This window comes from Psammomys obesus, unplaced genomic scaffold (genome assembly GCF_907164565.1).
Source record: "Psammomys obesus unplaced genomic scaffold, mPsaObe1.curated_primary_1811, whole genome shotgun sequence".
Lineage (NCBI taxonomy): Eukaryota > Metazoa > Chordata > Mammalia > Rodentia > Muridae > Psammomys > Psammomys obesus.
In genome coordinates this window covers 1,037,315-1,064,532 of record NW_026596415.1, presented here as the reverse complement: position 1 = coordinate 1,064,532, position 27,218 = coordinate 1,037,315, and the positions used below count along the sequence as shown (strand labels likewise).

General features: G+C 49.3%; 1 non-coding gene across 1 annotated transcript; it reads left to right on the top strand.

Annotated features, from left to right (window-relative positions):
• Nucleotides 1–5,243: 5,243 nt before the first annotated feature.
• On the top strand, nt 5,244–5,315 carry Trnat-cgu (transfer RNA threonine (anticodon CGU)). The gene has a single exon. It is a non-coding gene; the product is annotated as a tRNA-Thr (tRNA).
• Nucleotides 5,316–27,218: the final 21,903 nt, after the last annotated feature.

Below are 27,218 nucleotides of genomic sequence, written 5' to 3'. Positions count from 1 at the left end.
GAGGTGCTCCAATTTGCACCTGAGGTCCTATCAACAGATATCTCAGACCCAGATGTCTGCACCCATGTTGCTTAACTGGCCAGAAAAAAAACAAAAACAAAACAAAACAGAAACAAACCAACAAAAAACAACTCTCAGAATGACCCATCCGAAAAAAACAAAAACAAAAATAAGACAGAACAAAAAAACAAAAAACACAAGAGGAAAAACGGCAGGACTCAAATGAAGAAAAAGACCCTAAAAATTATCTAGTAGCTGACTTAACTGCCTTTAAAAAGCTTTAAAAATTACTCTAAAAAGCAATGTTCTTAAACAAAACAATTAATTGTATTAAACAAAAGTTACTCCCTTCTCTAACCCCCTTACAAGTTTTCACTGGCCACAGAGAACAAAGAGCCTGACTCCTCATTAGCTGCAGAGGCAAAAACTAAAAAAGATCAAGGCTCCTAAAAACACAGAAAGGCCCCTGACCCTTGTCACCTCCACCCATGGCACCTCCCCCCCACTGCCAGTGTTATAATCTCAGAGATGCTGGAACAAACTACCCACAGCCTAGAAACTATTAAAAATAAAATAATTAATCAGCAGGTAAGATTACAACAAGGACAATACCCCCCCCACACACACACACACTCAATTAACAAACTAAAATTACAACCAACTCTTTAGCCAGGGTAATTTCTCCCAGGACCTAGAGAGGCCTCTCTACTGCCCCTCCTAAAACAAAAGCCAACTGAGACATTTCCAAAATTTATACTAAGGATACAAGCCAATTTAGACAAAAAGATAACAGACCCTGCTATAAAAGCAATGCTTCAAAACAATCTTATCTGGGAAGAAATGACCCAAAAACATAGACAAATGAGAGACCAGACGATTAAAAATCAGTTTTTTGGATTAAAGTTTAACACACAAGCCTGAACAAAGGCCAGATACATCAAGACATGTCCAGTCACCTGCAGGGAGGAACCAGCCTTATTGCATTCTTTCCTGCCCTCTAGAGATACAGTTGCTAGGAAACCAGCCCAGGTCACTCCCCTCCCGTATCAAAAGCCAAACAAAGCCAGAACCATTAATGGTTTTGGCACCTTCCCACAGCCAATCATTTTAAAATGCAACATCCCCTTTTGTGTTTCAACCAATACACGCTTGCCAGGCTAGAATTCCCCTGCTTTGGGCATGCTGGGAGGGACTGGGATATGTAAATAACACCCAATGCTGAGCTCCAGGGCTCTCAGTTGGATACCAGTGCCTTGGTGTCTGTGAGAGTCCCAGCTGTGTGTTTTGCAATGGACTCGACTCCTGGTGCTCTTCTGAGGATCTCAGGAATCATGAATCAAAGCATGCCAGAGACTAAAACATAAACATTATGACAAATGGATTGTACCTACAATATTGGAACTGCCTCTTATCAGGCCTCCTCCCTAGCCCAAGCCTTCACAACTACAATACAGCCTAAGTAAAAATGTTTTAAGTGTGGAGAAACTAGACACTGGAAAGAAAATTGCCTAAAAAATGACTCAGCTGCCTTCTGTGTTCCAGTTCATATGATAGGAACGTGATGTTTAATGCAAATCAAGCATCCTTGAAGTGCTTAGTTCCAACAAATGCCTATGCTTGGAGTCCTTCACCCATCCCCCAGCCTTTGTTCTCTGGAATTAAAGTTGAACTAGCTTGGGAGCTGGAGAGATGACTCAGTGGTTAAGAGCACTGTCTGCTCTTCCTTAAAGGACCGGGTTCAATTCCCAGCATCCACATGGCAGCTCACAACTGTCTGTACGACCAGTTCCAAGGAATCTGACACTTTCACACTAACGCACATAAAATAAAATTAAATAAATTTTTAAAAAAAGTTGAACCAGCTCCCTGAAGTGGTTCCTGGGGTGTGTGATCCCTGTACAGTGCTCGCCGGCCATTCCAGGTACGCTTCTAGTCTTGTGCTTCTCCTGACTTCATGGGCTGGTACGAGAACCAGGCAGGAGGAGAACCACATGCATCCATAACATACAACGAACGTGTATGATTCAATATGATAACAAGTCATAAACACGGCAAAAGTTTTGAGTCAAAATTTCAGAAGGAAGATAGAACATATGACTAATAAGCACAGGAAAAATTTCACTGGTCATCAGGGTAATAAAAATTAGAGCAATACAATCAAAGACAAAATATGGAAGATATCAAGTGCTTGGGACACCTTATCTGGTGGAACTGTAAAACAGCAAACATCACTTGATTGCTAGCTTTTACTCTTAGCTCCAGAAACCCACACAACTCACAAGTGTGTATGTCACACACCAAACCTTTGAGATGCCTACCCCCAGAAAAACAGTGAGAAGGGGACTGTTCTCTGGCCCCCACCACCTGGGTCCGTTACTCACAGTGCTGCACACATCCACCCCCAACAGAGAAGCAGAGAATCTATGAGCAGCACATAATGGTTTAAGTAGTTAGGGAGTTAGGGGAAAGCCTGTTGTCATCAAGTAGCCTAAATACTCAGGCCTTCGGGTTTCCCTCCACATGCAAACAAGTTTCTCCAAGAATACTGCAAGCCGCTTGGAGGAGCGCTCCAGGCAAGGTCCGCAACATGAGTGTCTCCTGAGAGTATATCAGTGCAGAACCCAGGGCCTCCCCAATGCCCACCCAATCAGTCAGCCTTTAGCAAGGTTTGAGGGAGGGCACCATTGAGCAAGGCTTTGCCCAGCCACTGTGCAAAGAACGCACGTGAGCATCCTCGTCACTCACATGAAGGACCCATAGTGCCCTTCCTAGCTCAGTGGGGACTAAAGATGGAGGTCCAGGAAGCCCAGCTGAAGGAGCCAGCTAAAGAATTGTCCTCCTCAGAGACATTTTCATCACGCTGGCCATAAACAACCTAGCCAGCAACTTCCACAGTAGACAGATTATTGCATCTGCCATCCACACAGAGACCCATGTTCACCAATCAAGAGGAGAAGGGAAACAGCTTGAAGACTTCTGCCACCAGCACAGGTGTCTTGCAGCCTGACAGTGCTAGGGTGCATCTCCATGGCAGAGCTTTTGTCTAGAATAGCCACAGCCATGCTTCCACTGCCAAGTACCGCAGAGTAGACTAACAAATTTCAAGAACTGTGTTTGTGTATGTGCCACTCGCACACACATCTGTATGTAGGTGACCATGGAGACAAGAGGAGGCTCTGGACTCCTTGGAGCTGGAGTTATAGAGGCTTAGAGGTGTCCAACACGGGTGCTGAGACTGTGCCTGAGCAGCGCTGCAACCCCTGAGCCAGCTCTCCAGCCCTATAAGTCACATTTAAAAGAGATAGGCACTGGGACAGAGGTACTTGAAGAAAACAGAAAACCATGCATAGTTTTTCTAAAATCTTTAAAAATGCCTTTTTAACACAAAGAAAATATAGATACTTAAATTTCTTGAACTTCAGCAGCTCAATCATGCAGATAAAACCAGACATCAGATCATGACACCAGGCTCCCCTCCAGGTCTATCAGAAGCTTTCTCACTTGAAGCACAGGCTTGCTCCCCTCTGCCCCAAGAGGCTGCACAGGCCTGTTAGAAGGGGAAAGCAAGTTGCATTAGTTGGGCCAGCCTGGGCTACAGAGAGAGACCTTGCCTCAAAACAACAGGAAACAAAAACCAGCAGAGGTCCTCCCAGAGCACTTGGGAGGCCTGCACAGAGGCCTGCAGAGAAAAGGAAAACTTTTGAGGCATTTGAGTTCTTTCAGAACAACAGACATGCTGAGAAGGTGTGCTCTAAGCCACCACCAGAGGCTTTGCTGGCATCTCAGAACCCATGAACCTTGCCTGGAGCTCAGAAAGCGCAGGGAAAGGACATTTTCAGAACCACTTGAAAGGAAAGGCCACAGGTTGATAGGGTCTTGCACTGTATTTACTGACGACCTGCACTGCAGGCATTTCTCTGAGCTGTGACCACTATAGAGGTGTCCACTTCTCTGGTGTTGGCATTACAGGCTTATGAATGTTTTAAAGATTTGATTTTAATTTATAAATGAATGTGGATTTCCCATGCCCTTGCCCAAATGCTTTCCTCCAAGTGACTTGATAAACCTGGTCCTGGTGTTCTTTTGTTTTCTGTTTGTTTGTGACAAGCTCTCATTTTGTAGCCCAGGCCTGGAACTCACTGTGCATTTCAGGCTAGCTTCCAACTCAGGCAATCCCCCTGCTTCAGCCTCTCAAGGGCTTGTATGAAGGTTCTGCAGCACAGGCTGGACTGTGGATACTCTGAACACATATGGCCCTACTATCTGACTGCACAGAAATAGCTCAAGCAGATCCCACTGGCAAAAAAAAAAAAAAAAAAAAAAAAAAATAGATGCAGGCCCCACAATGGCTAGCTCTCAGTCAAAGACTCAATCAATTGCGTGAAAACATACAACGGGGAAAGGAAGTTTTAAATAATGGGTGAGAAAGCCCATCCGTGCATAATAATGTTTTGACACTTGTTTTGGCATACATAATCCACTCAGTAATAGTATGCTAATGCTATGCAGCGTGCTAATGAGCAGTAGGCGTTTTTATTTTTCAAATCACAGGCTAGCAATAATTGTGGCGAGTCTAAACCAGGCCACCGAAGTAAGGCGAAGAGCTGGGACTGGCATAATCAGCCCACTTAAAGAAAAACAATGACCTCTGAAGCCAGGAACAGGAACGTAGGTATTGACAGTCCAGAGCTCTGCAGCTCAGACCTGGCACATAAATGTAATGGAGATGTAAACCCAAACGCCGGGACCGCAACCCCAACACAGATCGCATTTTCAGTAGATTCCAGATACTGAGACTGATACCAGAGATATTCCCAGTGCCAGACAGGAGCAGTCTGAGAAAAAGCCAGCTTTTTATCTTGCAAGATCGACGCGCCGCTTCCCACCCCTGAGCAGGGCAGCCGAGGTCGCTCGAATGATGACAACTGGCCACCGTACCTGTTTTCTGTGGTGAGGGAAACTGAGGCTGGGACAGCCGGGCGCTGGCGAGCGAGCTCAGCGGCGGAGCCGGGATTCCGCCCACTCGCCTCCGCGCCTGCGGGCGGGAACGCCCAGGCCGCGCGGAGCACGCGCGCGGAGCCCTGAAGCCGGCCGGGCCGCCGGCGCGCGCCCGTGCGCAGACCCGTCAGCCGGGCGCAGGGGCGGGGCAGCGGCGACCCGCTCGAGCCCGCGCTCGCTCTCGTCAGGCCAGCTCACGGGAGCGGCGCCAGCATAGAGGCTCGCCCGGCCGCCGCCCCGGCACAGGCGCGGTGGCCAAGTGGTAAGGCGTCGGTCTCGTAAACCGAAGATCACGGGTTCGAACCCCGTCCGTGCCTGTTGCTGTTCTGTTTCTCCCTAGTTGAGGGACACATTTTAGGTGAAAACACTTTTCAAGCGTGATCATGAAATCACAACTCTTGAGCTTCGATTTGCATTTCTTTCCTAGAATAACTGACTGTTTTCTTTCAGCTTGCTTTCAAACTAACTTCTCCCTCGCGCAGGGTGACAGTGGGTAGTCCAACCTTGGCCCTTCTGGACCGAGTACTCTGCAAGATTGTCCTTGCAAACAGCGTCCCTTCCGCTCACGGGGGCTTTTAACTTCTGGGAGAAGTTTGCGGAGTGCGCCCGGTGGACAGAGGCCGCAATCTGGAAGGGTCTTACGGCTTGTCTTGCGGTAAGAGCTTCTTACTGATTGGCACCTGGCTGGCTTCGGGGCGCTTCACCTTCTTTTGGTCATTAAAGTCCAACGTTACCCGCCCTAGAGAAAGAACCGCTGTTGCCCAACATCGCGTCCACACCCAGAGTCAGCTGGAATCAGTCTCGCTTGCAATTTTTACAAGAAACTCGGCAAGGTACATCGCCTTCCAGAAGAGAGAAAGCCCTGCCCGGACTTGGAACGATTCTGATCTGAATCCGTCAGGCGCGGAGCCTCCTTGCCCTCCTGCTAAAATGGGTCACGTGGCCAGAGGCACCCAGAGGAAGCACCCAGACACTCGCTGCATAGGTGGCCTTTGTATGTGGAGCCTGTCCCAGGACATCACAGAGGTTTCGTCTTCTCAGAGGGTGGACCAGAGAGTGCTCGAAGTGGCTTTGACTGTCTGACTCCAGCTCTAGGACCAGCATCTTGTGAATATGACAGGCCCTTGAGATTGAAGCAAGCACCTATGGAGCTATTAGCGTGCTCCCGAGAGAGCTGAACTGGCGGGGGCTAGTCAGACCGGAGCAGGCTCTCCTCACCAGAAAGGGAAGGGAGCTGTGCACTGGGCGCGATGGGCCAGACTCCAGACTGGACAGTGGTGACTCTCACAGGTGGGACCAGTCCGTGGTTAAAACACAGCTGCAACACCCCTGGTCCTCTGAGGACACAGCGTCTTGTCATTTGTGTTTCTAATAAGCTTCAGGAAGATGCTGTTTTTAGTTCCCAGGCCACATTCTGAAAACCGCTGCCCTGCTGAGAGCACGTGGCAAGCCACAGTACCGACCCAGGGAAGAAAGAAAATGTGCTGCACGCAGGTGGAAGGTAACTCTCGTCAAGGTGGAGACTGGACTGCTGTGACGTGGCTCAGCCAGAAAGTTCTTGCTGGGTGAGCGTGAGGACCTGTGTTCAGACTCCAGCACCTACATTTTTAAGACGGCGATCCTTCATCCACCAATCTAGCTGACTGAAGGAGCTTGTCTCAGAAAGTAGGATGTAAGACTAGTAGTCGTGGCCCCAGCACTTGGGAGGCAGAGGCAAGCATATCTCCGGGTGAGTTCCAGGACAGCTGGGGTTACACAGAGAAACCCTGTCTCAAAGAAAGAAAGAAAGAGAAAGAAAGAAAGAAAGAAAGAAAGAAAGAAAGGAAGGAAGGAAGGAAGGAAGGAAGGAAGGAAGGAAGGAAGGAAGGAAGGAAGGAAAAGAAAGACGGAAGGAAGGAAGGGAAAGAAAGGAAGGAAGGAAGATAAAAGAAAAGAAAAAAGATAAAGACAGACAGGAAGGAAGGAAAGAAAGAACTAAGGAAGCAAGCAAGCAAGCTGCAAAGCTGGCTCAGAGGTTAAAACACTGGCTAATCTTCCAAAGATCCAGACGTGAAGACCCAGCCACCACGTGGTGACTCCTCACAAGCATCTATAATGAGATCTGGTGCCCCCTTCTGGTGCCCAGGCCCAAGTACAGGCATGCGCGCGTAAACGCACACAGTGGATATACATGCATGTGATGCGTCAGGGGGTCCACGTGCCAATGAAGCCTCCTGAGGCAAACATAGTACATCTCTAGCACACAGCATCACCAGGCGACAGTCGTGTCAGTAGTGCCTTTCGGAAACAAATAGAATGAGGACGCTGTCAGAAGGACTGTCCTTGTCCTTGTATTTTATATAAGATGATGTTGCTACATGTGAAATTTTATTTTCACAGAATCACACCCACAAAAGAAAGAAGCGGGGAGAGGGAAGGGAGAGAGGGGAGCTGGAAAGATGGCCTCTTGGAACACAGGTAAGTGCAGCAACAAAGTGTAAAGGTGGTCAGAGCATGCTGGCGTTCCCACAGTGGTCCGTTCCTTTTGTTGTATCCTACGTTCTTTTCCTCTTTTTGAAGAGCTACAAAGAGCAAGTCCCCCATTAAAAATGTTTCCACGCCAGGTGGTACTTGCCTGTAATAGCAGCTTTTCAGGAGGCTGAGGCAGGAGGATGGAGAGTTCAAAGTCAACCCAAGATATACATTTCAAAAACAATACAACAGCAACAAATCTCAATGTGGGCAGAGTGCTTGCATTCACAAAGCCCTGAGGTTTCGTCTCCAAATGAAAGACTCCCGTTGAGCCTCTCTAGATGGGGAGACCCCGCTTCCCAAGGAACAGCGAAACCAGCCTTCGGATGCAAGCCGCAAGAGGTTTATTTCGATACACGGGTACCCGGGGCGACAAAGCCTTTCGGAAGACTTGCGCGCCTCTCGGTTGGGGTGACGGGTTTTTATAGGGCTTGGGAGCAAGAAGCGCGATTACAGAAGCGAGAAGCATAGTTACAGGGATCTGATTGGGCGGTTTGAACAAAGCCATTGTTAAGTCACGTACCCGGAACAGGGAAGGCGGGAAGGCAGTGGGTGGAGTCACGCACCCGGAACAGGGAAGGCGGGAAGGCAGATGTGGGTAGAGTCACGTACCCGGTTCTTATCCAGAGTGTTTTAGGCGCCCAACCGCAGCAGATATCCTGCTGTTGGGCATCTGTCCCGCCTTGCCTCTGACCCTGCACTGCTCCAGTCTTGTAAAATAGTGTTGACAGCATTATGCTAGGGCTTTATTCTTTCACAAGACATACACAAACACGTACACACACACATACTCAGAGTACAATTCACCTATGAGGTATAGTTTTAAAAAACTATCGTTCTGTGTCTGTACATTTTTGTGCACACATTGTATGTGGATGAAGGCAAAGGTCAATGTCAGATTCTTCCTCTATTACTCTCCACCTTATTTTTTGAGACACAGCTGTCATAGCTCTCACTGAACCTGGAGCTCCCTGATTGTGACTTTCTGGTAAGAAGAAATTAAATGCTTCTCACATACCTCTCTCTTTTTGAATAAACAGTGGCAGTGAAAAGTCTAGCGGGCTTCCTTAAGCAGAAGGTGCCTTAGTTTCAGTACTGAGACAGCGATCTCTCTCGTAGAATCAAGGATCAAAGGAACTGTTTGTCGACAGACTGCACAGGTGCAAGCTGCAACAGTGCCACCTTGTGGTAGCATGAAGCAAAAGCATGAATGCTTTTGACCCCGCCTCCTTGCCTAGCCCTGGCCATTTAACTCACTATGCCTTGGTCTCCTCCACTGTAAAGTCAGAATGATACACAGCTACTTATTTCTTCTGTTGTGGACTTTCCCCTCCATTACTGGGGTGGGGTGACCCCAGGGCCTTCAGTGTTCGAAGTAAACACTACACTGGATTTAATTTTGAGACAGGCTCTCACTGAATTAGCCAGGCTGGCCTCAAGTTCCTGATCCCCATGCCTCAGTGATTACAGGCTTGCTCCATCACACTTAGCTCTGTCATGGACTTCTGATGATCAGTCAGCATGGTTCTGCAAAAGATATTTCATGACAGCACTGAGGAAACCATTTGTTTTCTGAAGTGGTGACAATAGCCACGGCTGAGTCAGGGAAGTGTCTGTTCCGGATTGTTTTAAGATACATTCTAATATCTCTATCGTAGGGTCTGGGAGATGTCTCATCAACACTTGTTTTTGCTAAAATTCCTTCCTAGTTCCTCCTGAGGTCCAGTGGAAACAGGATTTCACGAAAGTTCACTCTGGGGAATCAGTGAGTTTATTGGGTGGCTGCTCCTCCCTTTCAGAGCACGGGGGAGGGTTGGATGCTCCTCTCTCCAAAGGCTGCTCTGGAAAGTCTTTACCCAGCAGGGATAATGGCTTTCCATAGCCACACAGATGGAGGACTCAGCATATTGTACTATAGCGCCTCCCATTCAGGGCGCTCTTGTCTACAGTATGTGGTAGGAACGACTGGAAGGCAGGTAAACCCCGTGGGCCTCCCCACTCCTCTGTGAGGGGCTGGAAACAATCAAAGCCAGCTGACGTGTGTGCACCAGCACCCGCACCTACTGACAATTACTTTCACAAAAACAGAACATCCACTAAAGTTCTATGAAGTTACAGGTATTCAAGAGCAGCTAACACCAGAGGTTAGAGGGCATAGCTAAAGACTCCAAGATGACAGTTGTTGGGCTTGGAGCATAGTCTTGTGCAACACCTGCACACACTTACACAAACAAATACAAATGCCACACATACGTACAGATATGCCAATGCACTGGGTTGTGGCTGGCTGGCAAAGTGTTGCTGAGCATAAAGCCCTGTTCCATTCCTAGCACCATGCACATCTATGCAAAACAACTGTACAGATTTAACTTAAACAATTTCATAACATGGGGGTCACCCTTGATACCAAGTAATATGCACACACGTTGCCTCCAAAAGTTTCCTTGTGTCTGCTTGGCATCTGCTTATTTGTTTAGGTGTGGTAAGGACTTATCACATGGGCTTCTCTCCCTGGAATCTCTAACACTGTGCACTGGCTACTGGGCCTTATGCTGATAGGCCACGCCTGTAATCCCAGCACTCAGGAAGGCAGAGGCAGGCAGAGCTCCGTGAGGTTGAGGTCAGCCTGGTCGACAAAGGGAGTCCAGGACAGTCGAGGCTACCCAGAGAAACCGTGTCTTGAAAAAACAAAACAAAACAAAACAAAACAAAACAAAAACACCAAAAGAAGAAGACGAAGAAGAGGCCTTTTCGCAAAGGAGTGAGCCGTCTGTACACATTCCTGCCTTGAGCACATTCCTACATTTCAAACCAATAGCACATTTTAACATGAGCAACACTTAGAAGAAAGAAGTGTGGTACCGCCTGAAGGGGGCCCTTCAGGGCGAACAGGAGGGGATCACAGGTGGCTCTGTGTTCCCTTTGCCCCTCATTCATGTGAGTGTAGGTAGAAGATTTCCTGTGGGCAGAACTGCACTAACAAATCAGCCAGCCTCACTACTTCTCTCCCTCCCCCTTTTGTCCTCTGTTTTCCCTCTTCCTGCTCCTCCTCCTCTCCCACTCCTCTCTTTCTTTTAGTTCAAGACAAAGTCTCATATAACCCAGGCTGGCCTAGAACTCTATAGGTAGAAGAATGGCCATGAACTTCTGATCTTCCTGCCTCCATCTCTCATGCTTATAATCATGCCCAGCTTATGTGGTACTGGGGATAGAACCCAGTGTTTCATGCAAGCTAGGCAAACACACTACCAACAACCTCAGCCTGTATCACCTTTCTGCTCCAAAATGCTGTGGCTCAATGGGCTGTGGTCCTTTGATTGCCAAATCCTTTAACCAGCTAGTTGTTTTTGTTTGTTTGTTTTTTGTTTTTAAATCTGGATTTTTTTAATATAAAATTTCTTGATTTGAAAACGTTGGCTACTAAATCAAATGTATTGCTATTAGTTTAGATGCCATATGGGTCAAATGAAACTTGTCTGCTTCATCTGGGTGTGGACAAACCTCTAGGCAAAAAACCAACAAAACAAAAACTTCCACATCCAGCAGACATTTGTTTTTAAGTTGCTGTTGGTATAAGAGTCAGGGCCATGGCAGTGCTTGGATTTCAAAGAGGAGTTATATCCCCATGGGGAAGTACAGCAACCTTCCATTTTCCATTTAGATCAGAATTTCTTATATATATATATATATATATATATTTTCTCTTTTTTATTATTATCATTTATTACAATTTATTCAAATTGTATCCCAGCTACGTCCTGCCTCCCTCATCTCCTCCCAATCCCACCCTCTCTCCTTCTTCTCCCCCTATCCCCCTCCCCTAGTCCACTGATAGGGGAGGACCTATCAGGTCTCATCAGGACTGGCTGCATTGTCTTCCTCAGTGGCCAGGGAAGGCTGCAACTCCCATAGAGAGGTGATCAGAGAGCCTGTCACTGAGTTCATGTCAGAGAAAGCCTGGTTCCCATTACTAGGGATTCCACTTGGAGACTGAGTCTATGGGCCCTTTGGGCCACAGCCTTTTGGAGCAGAACGATGATAAAGGCTGAGGTTGTTGGTAGTATGTTTGCCTAGCATGCATGAAACACTGGGTTCTATCCCCAGTACCACATAAGCTGAGCATGCTGATGCATGATTATAGGGGTTTAAGGTCCTCTTATGCATGGTCCTTAGTTGGGGTATCAGTCTCTGCAGACTAAACCAGAGCTCAGGTTGTGGTTTGGTTTTGTTTTGTTTGTTTGTTTTGTTTTGTTTTTGTCTGTTGGTCTCCTTGTGGAGCTCCTGTCCCCTCCAGGTCTTTCTATCTCCTCCTTCTTTCATAAAATTCCATGCCCTCTGCCCAAAGTTCAGCCATGAGTCTCAGCCTCTGCTTGATACCTCAGTCAGTAGAGTCTTTCAGAGGCCCGCTGTGGTAAGCTCCTGTCCTGTTCCCTGTCTTCTCCTGTTTCTGATGTCTATCATGTTTGTCCTTCTGAATGAGGATTGAGCATCTTCCCTCTTTTATCTTTTTTTGATTGCTTGCTTCTATGCTTCTCCTCCTCCTTCTTCCTTTTCCTCCTCTCCCTCCTCCTCTTCCTCCTCTTCTTCCTCCTCCTCCTTGTCTTCCTTTTATTTTTCCCTTTCAGACAGGGTCTCACTGCATAACCCTGGCTAGCCTGGAGTTGGCGTGTAAAGCAGGCTTGCCTCAAACTCATAGAGTTCTACCATTATGGGATAAAATGATGGAGCTGCCCCCACCTCACCCAGCTCACTTGCTCTTCTTTCTTTCTTTCTTTCTTTCTTTCTTTCTTTCTTTCTTTCTTTCTTTCTTGTGTTTTAGTTAATTCTTTCCTTTCTTGTTGGCTTTTTGTCATTGTATGCACTGTGTTCTCTGTGGGTATGTGATGTTCATGTTTGTGCATGTGTGTGATTGTAGAGCCCTGAAATCACTGCCAGTGTCTTCCTCAATGACTTGTATTTTGAGACAGACTCTCTCACTGAAACTGAAGCATGCCTACTCAGTTAGACTGACTGAACAGCAAGTCCCAAGGATTCTCCGTCTCTGCCTCCCCAGGTGTGCACTGCCACCTCCTACTTTTCATGTAGGGCTAAGCCAAACTTAGGGCTTCATGTTTGCAGAGCTTACACTTTACCAACTGAGCCACCTCCTCAGCACTTGAATGTTTTTATGAAGCATGACATCCTTTGAGAGGAGATCCTCACTAGCGAAGGCTAGTCTTCAGTGCTCCATCCTTCCGCTCTCCAGGTGTCGGGATTATGGGCATCCACCAAGCGTGGCTTCCTCTAGTGTAGTGACATACTTTGGCCACATGTCTGAACCTCTAAGCATTCAATACTCTTTTGCCAGGTGTCTACGGACAGGCCAGAGAGGCCACGATTGCCCACCCACGCAGGTACAAACGCCTCCTCGCTTTGGCTCCCGTGGGGTTGGAAGTGGACTGCTGCTGCTGCCAGGGCCAGCTAGCCATGCCTACACGCCTGTAACTCTTCACAGCACACGCAGGCACACTTCCCCATATCCCAGGGGGCCCGTGATCATCGCTGTGATCTATTTGAGCACGCACTTTGTGTGTGATCTCTGCAAGGCTTCCTGGGATCATGCAATTTGATCCTTTCATCCCTAACATTGCCACCATGGGAACTGAAATTCAAGAGGGCTGGAGCTATGTACTTAGTTGTGGCTGGATCTCTGGTTTCTTTTTGTTGTAAAGCCATGCTGAAGCATCAGCCCCTAACAGGTGACAGTCTCTGCCTCAGCCACCAGAAGCCACAGGCAGCCTTTCTACATGGGGCCTGGAGTTCTCACCTCCTAGAAACTTCCTCATTGCCACCAATGAGGAGTCATCCTGACCTCACCCAATCAGTCCCTCTTTTTCTCATGGAATTTGCTCATTTTCCTAAACAAATATTGCTGGAGCTCCTTTGCGTGCCAGGTGGGGCATGGTGCCAGGGCTCCAGAGCTTGAGAGAAAGGAAGGACAGCTGCCCCATAGGCTCACAGAAGACGGGTAGGGTAACTGATGCAAGGATACAATGTAATGAGAGAGGAACGGGAGCTCAAGGCTGGGCTTGGAAGCAAAGAACGGTTACCAGGTCAGAAGCCAGGGAAGGTGGTCCAGAGCAGTGAGCAGCCACAGCCGAGGGGAGTCTGAGCAAAGCTCATGCTCAAGCTTGTGCCTGCCCCATACCCCAAGATCTCACACACACAAATCTGCTTGCTTTCATAGGTATCCTTGGCTACATGCAGCCTGTGGACACGTGTTGGACACCCCAGAGCCTCTCTGGGCCTCAGTTTCTCTATCTGTAAAGTGGGAGTTAAGAAGTCTTAAGCTAGTGGTGGTGACACATGAGTAGAAGAAGCCACTTTGTAGCCCTTTGGGGGAGGGGGAGATTTAGAAGAGGCTCTCTGTTAGGAGTACTTAGCAAAACCATTACTCATTACTTGTGCTTGCTTGCATTACCTGGAGAGGACTAAGCCGAAATCAGGAAGAGGGAAGATACCAGGCTGCAAGACAGAGGAATGGGGCAGTGTGTGTGGCATGGAGGAGGCCGGAGCCCCGCTCTGCACCTGAGTCATCTCTCCTGTGACAGCTGCAACAGCTCACGGTCCTGCAGGAATAACCACCTGCCCGCGGAGCTGCAAGACCCAGCGCTACACTCCCATTCAGGAGGCCCTGCCTGACAAAGCTGGTCGGATGCAGGCGCAAAGCAGACTCTGGTCGGCCAAGTAGGCTTCGGCGCCGGCCTGAAGGCCGGGCTTTTCTCAGTCTGGCTCACAGTCCAGATGCCAGAGTGGAACCACTAAAAGCAAAGGGAGAGGGGCACTGTCTGGCTTACTCTCCTGGGGGTGTGCTCTGGGACCACACACACACACACACACACACACACACACACACACACGCTCGTGCACTCTCCCCCACGGAATCCAGAGTCTAGGTTGGTTGACGTCCTTTTCTTCTGAGTGTGACAACCACTGGCCAACAGAGGACAGCAAATACGTTTTTTATGATCCCGGGAAGCTCAGTCCAGTCACGTTTTCGCGAAGATAGGCTGAGCTCAGATCCTCTTTGGCCAAGAGGGGTGGTGGCTTCTGCAACAGTTCTAGGGATCCTTGGTTGGGGTGTGGGACGGCGATTTTAGGAGCCGGTTGAGCTAGGGAAAACTCCCTAATGTCGAAACCAAAAGTACCTTATGGGGGTCAGAGTGACAGCGCCAGGACCAGTACTTTGTCCTGCGGAAAGTACCCTTCGTGCCCCACCCCCATTTCCAGAGCCTGGGGCCGCAAGAGTGCGGGTGGATTCGCTCAACTGGATGTTTGGGTCTGATGGTGGCTTAGGTTGGGAGTAACTCTTGGGAACTGAGTGGAGCTTATCCCTGAAATTTAGACGGGGGGGTCTTCCAAGGACTGCGGTCACCCCATAAGGAGATTTAAGACAAGGGGTGGGCGAAGAGCTGGGGGCGCGGCTTGCTGCCTTGCCTACTTCCGTGAATGCATGTGTGTGTGTGTGTGTGTGTGTGTGTGTGTGTGTGTGTGTGTGTGTGTCTGTGTGTGTGTGTGCGCGCGCGTGCTGGGGAAGGGGGGGCTGAAAGTTGGGGGAGGGGCCGAAGGCGCTCCTTGCTGCAGGCACCGCGAGTTCCCAAAAGTGACCCGAATCTTAGGTGGGTGCTTCCCCATTTCGGGCATCCCGGCTGCTCTCACTCCGGTTCAGAGATCCCTGGAATCCTACCTGCTCCCCACTTCACCACCCGAGCCTCCCGAGGGAGGCACAGCGGCAGCTCCCTCTCTTTGACACATTACAAGCGGGGAGTCTTCTCTCTTCCCTAGTATGGAGAGCCCTAGGATCTGTTGTGTCCCTCTCGGCATCTCCCGCAAGGGTCTTAACTGACGTGGCCGGGCCACGTTTCGAGGAATGCGAGCGTCTGCAGACTGTATCTGTAGAGGGTTTCTAGGAACGCATCTCCCTCCCACCCACCCGACCCCGGGGGCGGGCGAGCCCGGCTGGAAAGCTCTAGCCCTCTCCCGGCCCGGCCGAGGAGGAGCCGCCTCCCCGGCCCGGCCCACCCCAGCCGGCCCAGCTTCCGCCCCGCGCCGGCCACAGGGCTGGGGGAGGGGGCAGGCCGTAGGGGGCGGGGGCCGCCGGGCAGGGGCGCGGCTTTGTGGCGGGCGCGGAGGCCGGGTGCAGCCCCGTGGGCTCCGCACGCGGCTCTAGCTCGCAGAAAAGCTTGTCTGTCCGAGCGGAGCTGGGGAGGGGGCTGGGTTTGCTTTTTGTTTCTGAAAGTCCCCCCTAGCCCTAGTTAGCCCCCGCGTGCCGCCGGGAGGATCTCGTGGACAGGCTGCAGGGCCCCAGAGCGCACCCCACCCCGCGCACGCCCGCTGGGGCGCCAGAAGGAGCAGCCCCGGGGGGCTCCCTGCACCCAGGACGAGGCTCGGTGAGTGTCCCGGCTCTTCCTACACAGCTCCTTGCCTCGGGCTGGGGAGGGGAGTGCGGCAGGTGGGTGCCTGGGGCGTGGGGTGCGGGGCGGTAGTCTGCGGGGCTGGGTGTGTGGGGGGTGGGTGGAGGCCCGAGTGGGGAGGTGGCCGCGGGGTCCCGCGCTCGACTCTTCCGGGGACCCAGCTCTAGAAGGTTGTCTGGGCTGCTACCGTCCTGGTGGCACGATCCCCACCCGAACCCCTTCCCCAAAGGGGCGTGTGTGAGGCCAGGAGGTGGGACAGGGGCGTGTATGAGGCCACGAGGTGGGACAGGGGTGAGGCGGCTCTAATACTGGAGCCTGGAGATGGACCGGGAGGTGGAAATCAACTACCCCGCCCCCACCCCGGAAAACCCATTCGAGAAACTGACTCGCTGCGTGACCCCGATATCAATGCCGCGCAGAGCAAAGCTGCTGGCTCGCTGCCGCGCCCCGCACTCCGTGTGCGTCCCGAGGCCCAGCTGGTCCCCGAGAGTAAATCTTCCCCTAGAAAGTTAGGGGGACCCTCCCCCTAGGAGCAGTTGGCCTTGGAGCTTTAGCTGTAGCCTAGCCGGACTGGAGTAAAATAAATAGATTAAAACTATGTTTCAGGGTGAGGATCCGGATGTCTGGGACTGAGACACCAAGTTGGGGTGGTTAGGGAAAAAAGGACATTTGATTCGTGTTGGAGGGAGTGGCAGTTCTGGTTTCTCTTTTAGTCCCACCAAGGGACTAAAGGAATGTACCACTCACGCCTTCTGAGGACACATCCATATTTATAATTTATTTTTAGGAGAAGTTGTGAAAAAAAAAGGAGGGGGTTAAAGTAGGAAGAGAAGGTGTGCTTGGAGTGGAATGGTGTCCTCCCGGGAACCCGAAGGCTAATGGAGCTGTTAAAGATGGAAATAATTTCAATCTGGACTGAACAGCAAATTTGACTTTAATGAGCAACAATTAAGGGCATAAACGGAATTTTATTATGCTGGAGGTGGGATGGGATATTGGCGATTTATGCTTAGTAAAAGCCTTGGTGTTTGCTGTAATGTTTTCAAGCTTGATTGTGTGGGGACTGCCCAGGTAGACAGTTATCCCTGTCCGCAGCGACCCCTGACTTTGGGTGGAGACGAACTTCCTTCCAGCAGGAAGAGGCAGGCATTTTTAATCACTCTGCCTTCTTCCAAAGCCTGTCTAAGACAAGGCCGCCTGGAGCTGGCAACTGCGAACCGCAAAAGGGGTTCACTTCACAGAAGAGGCTCCCGAGGCTGTGGGCCCAGAATCGGGGTTTTGAGGGCGAGATGAGTTTGTGTTTTATCCAACTGGCCCACAAAGTCCCGCTTTTGGGGTCATCCTAACTGCAAAGGATTCAGGCCTTGGCAGCCACTGGAGGGTGAGGGCAGTGACCCAGCACCCTCAGGCTACCGGTCTGAAACAAAAACCCTCAGAGGAGGAGGAGGAGGAGGGCTGGCTTCTTTGGTCAAAGGGAAAGGCTATTTTGGAGTGGAAGGAATGGGAGGGTATTCTTATCTAGCTGAGTGCGGTCTCAACACAAACCTGCCCGTGGCCCTTCTCCTTGAGAGACAAAGAGATAGCAGAAGGTGGGAGAACAGGCGCTACACACCCCCCAAGAGGCTTCAGGAGTCCTTTTAGTGGAAAAGACCAGTAGAAAAAGGTCATCTCCATGGGTGTGTTTCCCAGCTTGAAACCCTAGAACATGACTGAGATCATAAACTATAATGTATGGGAATTCGGTTTACCTCTGTCAAAGGAGCAAGCAGCTGGCTGTTTGCTTCCACCTGGACTGAAGAATTAGTAATTCTTTGCTGCCTCCATGTTGAACAAAGCATTGTGTAAGAAAGTCTGGACAAGGAGTTCAAGAGGCGTCTGTGAGACAAGGCAGGTGCTCCTCTCCGGACATTCACCATAGTGCACACACACACACACACACACACACACACACACACACACCCCTCTGCCTTCTGTTGGGTAGGCACACCATATATGTATCCACACACCCTAAGCTATTTGCAAATCTGAATTTAAATTAAGATTCACAGCAGGGAATACAATGCCTCAGTAGCTTTTGAACTCAAACCTTGATATCAGATTGAGTGATTTGCTCTGTGTGGCACAAGGACATACAGATGACATCTGTCCTGCTTTGGCAGACAAGAAAAGTTTTTTACTCCCACAGTCCCTTGTTTTTCTTAAAAGGCACAAGGAGCCCACACTGTTTCCAGGAGTCCACAGGGGCACTATGGCTCAGTATGGGCGACAGCCTCATGATGAGCTATTTGTGCGTTGCTGACTCGACACCTTGAACTGACTGCTAGATCCTTCTATTCAGCTAACTAATCTCACCAAATTAGCCTCTAATGATACTTGTACAAACAGAGTGCTTTCTGTGAATTACCGAGCCTGGAGCACCAGAGGATGATGCTTTGATTAGATCATGAGCTGACATGGAGGTGGGGAGGCTGAACTCGAAAATTATGGAATTATTAAAAGAGCACAAAGTCAAGCAGAATTTAGTGTTAAACACGAGTCAATTTCTGCTGTTAAGGTGAGTGTGCCCATAGCACAGGGCAGTGTTTACACTCTGCACTCTGGGTCCACACACGGAATTATGAATATATTTAGCAAACTACCCCCGACACCACCACCCCCAACAGAGTTTGCACACAGGTAAAGGAGATAAATCAGAACTTTGCAGTGAGAGGTCACAGGCATGAAATCGGCAAAGCAGCACAGGTTTTTTTGTTTGTTTGTTTGTTTGTTTGTTTTGTTTTGTTTTTTCAGGCTCTCAGCAGCCACCCAACTTCATTCCCCTGCCAATAAGGGGGAAAAAAATCTGACAAGGGACTGTTGCATACTGACTGGATACATTTAGGCTTTTTCTCCCTTGGCCTGTCTGTGTGAAATTTCATTAAGCAGTTGCCACTTGCCACCACTCCATCTCCATCCCCTTTCTCTAGCAAGAAGTGTGAATTTAGAAAGGAGTGGGGAAGCAACGTTAGTCCTCTGCAGTGTACAAGCCGTGCCGTGTAAAATATGTCAATAACATGACCAGGGGTGACATAGAAGGGATGTGCCCTTCAAAACGAAGTGTGCATGAGACTCCAGCCCATGGACGCTGGAAAAGCCTCTGCTTCCCTGCCCCTCCGTCCAGCAGAAAGAAGGGCTGGTGTGTAGTTCAGTGGCAGAGTTCTTACCTAGCACAGGCCCTTGGGTTCAACCCTAGCACAGTAAATAAATAAACAACAACAAATCACGATAGGTAAAGTTAGAGCTCCTGAGTTAGTAAATGGCTATTTTAGACATGAAAAAAGAAATTAGGTCCAGGAGTTCCCACTTCAGAGCTACTTGTCAGAAAACACAGAAGACCGTTCATTAGACTAACTGCCTTCGCAATGTTCTTCCTCACCCACCATTCTAACCTAAAGTCCTTGCTTCTTAGATTTGGAACAAGATGAAAATAAACTGTAGTCATGAGCATGGTTTACAGACCATCTCTTTACTACTTGCTGTCTCTCCCACAACCAAACTCAGGAGGCCCCACGCAAGGGTGTTATAAACAGCTGTAGACTTCAGGGAAAAGAGGTAGATGTTGAAGAGAGAGGGAGTTGAGGGGACAGGAGCAGTAGACCCTGGGGTCCCCTTCACGCCATGCCAGGCCAAGCCGCAGGCACCTCCTGGTCTCCTGCCAGCATTCTGCTGTGGCCATCACAGAACTCGTAGTTGGGGGCACATGGGCAAATCTTGACAGTTTCTGTTCTTTGGTCGTTTTTCTCACAAAGGACACTCGAATTGTGCAGTCCCACAAAGTGCACTTTCTCCCAGTGTTTCATGCACTGTAGCAAGAAAGGGACACCCTGGAAAACACAAAGGAAGTAGTGTCCAGAGAAAACCACTATAGGTGGCCTTGTGAGGACCTAGCTGAGGCAGGGAGAGAAAGCCATGCTGGTGCAGGGCTGAGTACAGCTGCTGAGTTTCAATGTGGTGTCAGAGTTTTGAGACATCAGCAAACCAGGCCCTTTTGCTAGAATCATCCATGAGAGCTGTGCCCAGGGCCTGCTGGCAACGGTGCCCAAGACAGCCTGGACCGCTGCCAACTGAGGCCCAGACATGGCCTTATTGCTATGACTAGAGCCCAAACAAACTCCAGATAGTGGGCTGGAGGTCTTTTGCCTAGGGTCTGAGTTGAACCAGTTTAGTGAGAAAGTAGATGCTTGGCTCCCCAGAGAGATCCTGCTAAGCTCAGTAGTTTAGTGACCCTGTGGGCTCTGGGGAAAGAGATGCCTTCCAGACCCCCAGAAGGAAACATGTAAAGCTGTTGCACTGAGCTTGGAACACACACAGGGTTCTAGAAGGTTCCAAGTGTAGAGTGTGCTATTATAAAGCCATCTCTGCTGCCCAGGTATGGCTGTAATTCTCCATTTTGGGGTGGATGAGAGAGGTTGGGGTGCCCTATGACCCATCTCAGCTACTGTGGAATTCTTTGCCAATCTCTCCCCCAGCCTGTTGTGCTCTTGGGATCTAAGCCATCTCTGCCTAGGCCTGAAGGGGCAGACTGTGGGCCTAGAAGGAGGGAGAGGTTGCAGGGTATTTGAGGACCTGGAGGGAGAGCCAGGTGATCAGAAAAGGGGGGACATCGGAGATACCTGGATACAGGCTGAGAATAAGGCCTGCATAGTCATTTGTCTTTGAGATGACATTGCCTTGGATTCCTTTTTATGTTTGTTTTTTTCAAGACAGGGTTTCTCTGTGTAGCCTTGGCTGTGCTAGACTTGATTTGTAGACCAGTCTGGCCTCAAACTCACAGAGATCCACCTGCCTCTGTCTCTCTGGAGTGTTGGGATCAAATGTGTGCACCACTGTGCCTGATTCCTTCTTACCCAGACCTAAATGGTCAGACCCCCAGTGGGTATGTGGACCTTCACAGTGTCTTTGGCCATCAGCTACAAATACCAGTGCTCCTTCTCTAAGCCTTCACACTTGCATCAGTCAGCCATGGAACCAGCCACTCACCCAGGTCTTCCTGCCCATGGCTCGAAGGCAGCTTCTCACTCTCTCTTAGTGCAGGGAGGGAGGCCCTGATGAATTACTTGTTCTCTTTGCTTGTCAGTGAGGGCCAGGAATGAATGTTTGGGAAAACGGGGCAGGACCCTGTGGGTGCCCAGCTTTAGGGCATCAGCTGTGTGGTCATGTCTGTATGGAAGCCTCTGCTTAGAGACACATGTGGCCAGTTGCTGCAAAGAAGCTGAGGTTCCTGGGAGATTGCCCAGCACCACACCCCCCCAAAAGTTCACGCGTCTGAAGTTTGCTTTAACTTTCTGCATTTTTTTTTCTTTTTAGTTTTGGCTCTTGGTGCCCCTGAGGGCCTCCACTTCCTGCCAGCTGGTTGGTTACCGCAGGGAAAATGAGGGACTTTTGGGGGCAGATGTGTTTCCATTCCGCTATCATAATGCCCCTAAAAATCCTTATTGCTCTTGCAGTATTCCACGGGGGTCCCTGGGCCAGGAGCTGCCAGCGACTCACAGGAGTGTTCCCTGAGCCCTCTGTTCCCAGCTGCTCAGGTTCTGGGCTAGATCTCCCCCGCCGTGCTCAAAACCTGTGGAAAAGAAAAAGATGCCATGTGAGGCCTCTTGCTAAATGTGCTTTTTGCCCTCTAGGGGTAAAATAATGGTGCTCAGGCCTGGGAAAAAGTCTGGCTATGGCTGCCGTCATCTTTGCTTCTGGGGATGTAGGGAGGCAGGGAAAGTGCTGAGAGAAACAAGAGTTACCAGTTTGACAGGCCTGGTCCCTCCAGGGCCTCTAGGATCATCACTCTGGCAGGGGGCCCTGGGCCACCCTTACTTGCCAACTCCCAGATACAGGACATGTTTTCCCCTCTCTGCCTCAGTTTCTCAACTTACCAAGGGAGGACCTGTATTGGACATACCCAAGGGTGTAATTAGATCAAAGGTACAAACTCTGAAGGCACTTGAAGGAATGAGGAGGTCAGTGCCTACAACATTAATTAGTATTAAGACAAATGTTTACTAATATATGCAAATGACTCAGCCAAGAGGGTTTATAAACCATGGCTCAGCTGCAAGCATGGGTTTCTGGAAGCAGCTGTGTGTGCTTAGCCATGTCATGCATAAGCACTGGGATTCTCTGACTGTGTCACTACAGGGAAGTAACCTCATGCCTGGGCTGCATGGCTCAGAGTAAAAGTTTCTCAGGTCTCTTATACATATTCCCCAGGTGGTTTTAAGTGAATTGTGGCTAGGGTTATTTATTATGCTAATAGGCATTTCTTTAAACAGTAAATATTTAGTTATGGCACCTGGTTGGTTTCCATTTAGGGTAAGGATATTTCACATGAATTTAATTTTTTTTTAAAAATGAGGTTTCTTTTTCTGACCCCCACCCTTTCATCTTTCTTTCCTTCTTTCTGTCTTTTTTTGGAAGGTGGAAGGTAGGGAGGAGAGTCTCACTATGTAGCTTTGGCTGTGCTGGAGCTTGCTTTATAGACCAAACTGGATTCAAACTCACAGAGATCGTGCCTACCTCTTCTGCCATTAAACCACCACCATGCCTGGCTGAAGAGTGTGTTTCTTGAAAGAAAACTGTGAAGCACTGTGCCAATGCAGGGAGGCAGAAACCAAGAGGAGAGTTCGTAAAGCGTCCAAGGTCCGCTTTCAAAATTCCTGTTTCTTAGGTGTTTCTGCCTGGGAGATTGGTGGGGAAGCTGGAGGGCACAGAGATCAGCTAACATTCACACTTACCAAGACTCCAATTGTAACCCCCCAGTGAGGTGGACTGGCTCTCCAGGCTCACCATCCCAGAGGCCACTAGCTGTCCTCATCTGTGGCTCTGTTTCATCTCACTCTAGGGTAACATAAGCCAGTGTCTCCTTCCTGCTTGGGCTCCTTTCTGAACCTCAGTTTTCTCTGGGAAATGGGGAGATTCAAACATCTGGGACAGGCCACTGTGAGGTCCTAAAGGAGCCACCACAAAAAGGATTCATGGACAGAGCACCAGGATAGGCAGGGGCACCATACTGCTTTTCACCTTGAAAGGTGCCAGATCAAAGGGCCACAGTATGCTGGGCTGGACTCAAGTGCCAGCTCCCGGCCAATCCCCCAGGGTGGTGGGAAGGGAAACAGCTGGCCCAGCAAGGGGCCAGCTCTGGTTACACTTTAGGCTGTGTCATGGGGTGGGGGTGCCAGAGGAGGCTGGCTTCCAGCTGGGGCAGGTACAGAGGCCAGCAGACAGCTGGCAGCCGAGCTGCCAGAGCACATGCTGCCCTGACCCTACAGGCCTGCCAGGATAGGACAGGGCCCCGGGGGCACCCCTTATGTATCTTTCCACCTACACATTGGGGAGACCTTTTAGGACTGTTTTGTTGTTGTTGTTGTTGTTTGTTTTGTTTTGTTTTGTTTTGTTTTGTTTTGAGACAGACTTTTACACTGTAGCCTCAATTAGCCTTGAGTTTGCAGAAATCCTCCTGTTTTGGACTCTGCGTTAGTGGCCTACAGCACCATGCCTTACTGCTAAAACTAGTTTGTGTGTCTCTGTCTTTGTTCCTCTGTGTAGCTCTGACATTCTGTGTTCCTGCCTCTCTCTCTCTCTGCACCTCCCTTTCCCTTGGACACCCTCTACACTTTTGTTTTTTAAGGCAGGGTCATTCACTGAACCTGGGATCACTGAAGGAGCAACCCTGCCTGGCTAGCAAGCTCCGGAGATTCTCCTGTTTTCACTTTCCCAGTACAGGGGTTACAAAAATGTCCCCCACAGCAGGCTGCTTTTTATGGTTCTGGAGATCAGCAAGGCAAGCACTTTACCAATGGAGCCATCTCCCGAAGCCCTAAGGACACAACTTCAAGCCACATGGATTTCAACTTGAGAGGTTGTGACTATTGGTTCTGGATCAAGCTGGATATCACATCTCTGTCCCTCTGTCCCTTCCTCCTTTCCTTCCTCTCTCTTTCCTTTCTTCCCTCCTTCCCTCTTTCCTCCCTCCCTCTGTGCCTACCTTTGCCCTCCCTCTTTTCTCCTTTCTTCCTCCCTCCTCCTTCCCTCCCTCCCTCTCTTCCTCCCTCTTTCCTTAGTCAGATGTCTGCTAAAGGCTGAGTATGCCAGACACAGTGCTAGATGCTGGAGGTCCAGAACCGTGTGAGACATAGCCCCTACTATATCGACAGGTTTCTCCTGTGAAGGGGACAAGATGAAGAAAAGGCAAAGGCATAGATAACCCGTGTGAAGGCAGAAACCACTGGGTGCTCAGTGTCCCGTATGTGTGCCCATTTCAGTGAGGTGGACAAAGGCAGCAGTGGGTGTGCTTGGCAGTCCTGTAATCCCAGCACTTAGAAAGCAGAAGTGGAGAGTTGTCTTTGAGTTCAAGGCCAGTATTGTTCAGGCAGCATGTTCCAGGCCAGCTGGAACACCATGAGCCTGTCTCAAACCAAACAAACCCAGTAACAGCAAAAAAGGAAACAGACAAATACCTGACTGTTCTATATTTGAATTTGGACTCTTCCAGCGACAGGTTTTACAGTCTCTAGCATGTGATAATGTGCTTTGTTCCTCAATTTCCCCATCTGTAAGTACTAGAAAGACAAGCGCAGGACAGCAGTGGGAATGAGGTAAGCAGAAGTCAGTACAAGCTTGAGAACAGCGCTGGGCAGTGGGGTGCTCTGGGAACCTAGGCTCTTAAGTCAGAGTAATCTACACAAATTAGCACTGGAAGTCAAAATCTAGCTACCCTCCAGGCTGATGACATCAAGGACATTACAGAGTCTCTCTTCATGATGAATCTTACACAAGAGCCTTAAACCCCTCAGGTGGGCCTCATCAACTGGCGGATGTGATAGCCACTCACACCTCTGCGGGAGTGTGCTGGTAACTACTTACTAGCAGGCAAGCCATTTAAGTAAGCCTAGATCCGAGCTGCTTCCCAAGGACCTGGGGTCCACACTTGGGTTGGTCCTGTAGCGTTGCTATCTTGAACTTAATGATTTTGGAACCAAGGGCCCCGCATTTTCATTTTGCAAGTTTGTCCTGCCTTACACTGATGGATTTCAAAACTGTCACTCATCTGCTGTTGGTAGTTTGTACATCTGGGCACAGTTAATTTTTCAATTCATCAGTCCAGCATTTGGCAGGTTTTGTTGGTTAACCTTTTGAAACTGTATTTAGTTCAGGTTGGCCTAGAACTCATTATATAGCCAAGGCCAGACTTCAACTTCTGGTACTCCTGCCTGGGTCGCCTTTCTGGGATTATAGACCACACTCAGTTTTATGCCATGCTGGGCCTTGAACCAGGGTATCTCCATACATGCTAGGCAAATAGCCTGCCAACTAAGCTACATCCGTAGTGTTTATGTATGTAGTGTTTTGTAATGGAGTTGAAACCTCCAGGAGAGAATTGCATTCACTCCAGGCTTACACACAGGCTTGCCTGCCTCTCTGTCACAGGCAGGGTGGCTGCTGAGTACAGGCCAGGCCCCTTCTCCAATGAAGCTTCAGACTCTAGCATGGATTAGGAGCTCAGTGGATCATAGGCTATTCTTTCTCCTGACCTGAACCTATCTAAGCAACTGACCCCTTCTATCTGAGGACCCAGCAGGAGGCCACAGGTCAGAGTTCCTGGGCTGTTAAATATAACAGTATAGAGAAGAAGTCAGTAGCATAAGTCAGCTCCCCAGAGTGCTTTTTGAGACAGGAAGATTCAGGTTAGCCTTTGCTACATAAAGACACCATAATATGGTGGTGTATGGCTGTAACCCCCACACCCAGGAGAAGGACAGAGTAGGACTTCAGCAGTTTTACTGAGTGATCCACTTAACAAGGTAACATTTGCATTGGAAATGTGACAGTTGGCCTCGGGTATAATTCAGTGTCCTGTTGTGTAGCCATCATCAAAATGAACTACAGAGCCTTCCCATCAGCTGCTATTCCACCCCACTGATGATTATCAGTCACTAATGAAGCTTTCTGGGCGTGTGTCGTGTGCACTGGACCACTCAGTCTGTGATCCTACCTGGTACAGTAGTTTCAAAGGATAGCCATGTGGAAGTGTCGGGATGGACTTCCTTCCTTTCCTCCCTCTCTTCCATCCTTTTCCTTCTGTTTTGTAATTTTTGTTTGTTTGTTTGTTTGTTTGTTTGTTTGTTTTTCAAGTTAAGAGCTCGTGTAGCCAAGACTAACTTTGAATGCCTGGTCTTCCTGCCTCCACGCTCTGAGTTGCCAGTGTGAGACGCCTGTACCACCACACCCAGCTTAAGACTTCATTTCTTTCTATGCCTGAGCACGATAGGGATGGCTTCGTGTTGCTTGTCTGTTTGTCAGCTGATAGACACGCGGGTTCTTTCCATTTGTAGCTGTTGTGAACAGCACAGCTGTAAATGTCCGTGAGTGCTTTTGTGAGGATGTACATCTTTATTTCTCTTGGCTATATTGCTAGGCGTGGAGCTGCGGGATCCTAAGACAATACCACATTTTACATTTTGAGGAACTTCCAGGGGCAGGTCCTGTATTGCCTTTTCCGACTGTGTCTTCTGTTAGAGGAAGCAGTTTTGAGCAGCAGGGCCCAGCACCACCGGCAGCCTCTACTTTGTCTCCTGGCCTCCCTGACCCCCCCCCCCTTTGCTTCCTCTGAGTATGTTGCCTCTTCTACAGTGTTTTTTTACTCTTTTTTTCTTTTTCTTTTTTTTTTTGTGTATGTGTGTGTGTGTGTGTGTGTGTGAGAGAGAGAGAGAGAGAGAGAGAGAATTTCCCTGGAGTTACAGGCATTTGTGAGCTGCCCAATGTGGATGGTAGGATCTGAACTCCACTCCTCTGACTGAGCAGTGAGCCATCTCTCTGTACTCTTTTTCATGTTTGTGTGCACATGTGGCTGTGGGTGGATGTGCAGTCAGAGCACAGCATCACTGTGGCTTGTCATGTGCCTCCCACTCTTTCTTTGGGGGACTCCACCACATCTGGCCAGAAGTGACTTTTAATACACCATTCAATGTTTTTTAATTATCCCAGATGTTAAAGAAAATGTAATCTTTATGCTTAGAAAAAAAAGAAAGAAAAAAGACAGTACAAAGAGAATGAAAGGACTGGTGAGAGGGCTCAGTGGGTAAAGGTGCTTCTCATCAGCTCTGATGATCTGAGTTCAATCCCTGGGACTCAGATGGTGAAAGGAGAGGGCTGACTCCCACAGTGTGCAGCACATGTGTGTGCACACGCACACATACACACACACACACGCGCGCGCGTGCAAAGGAA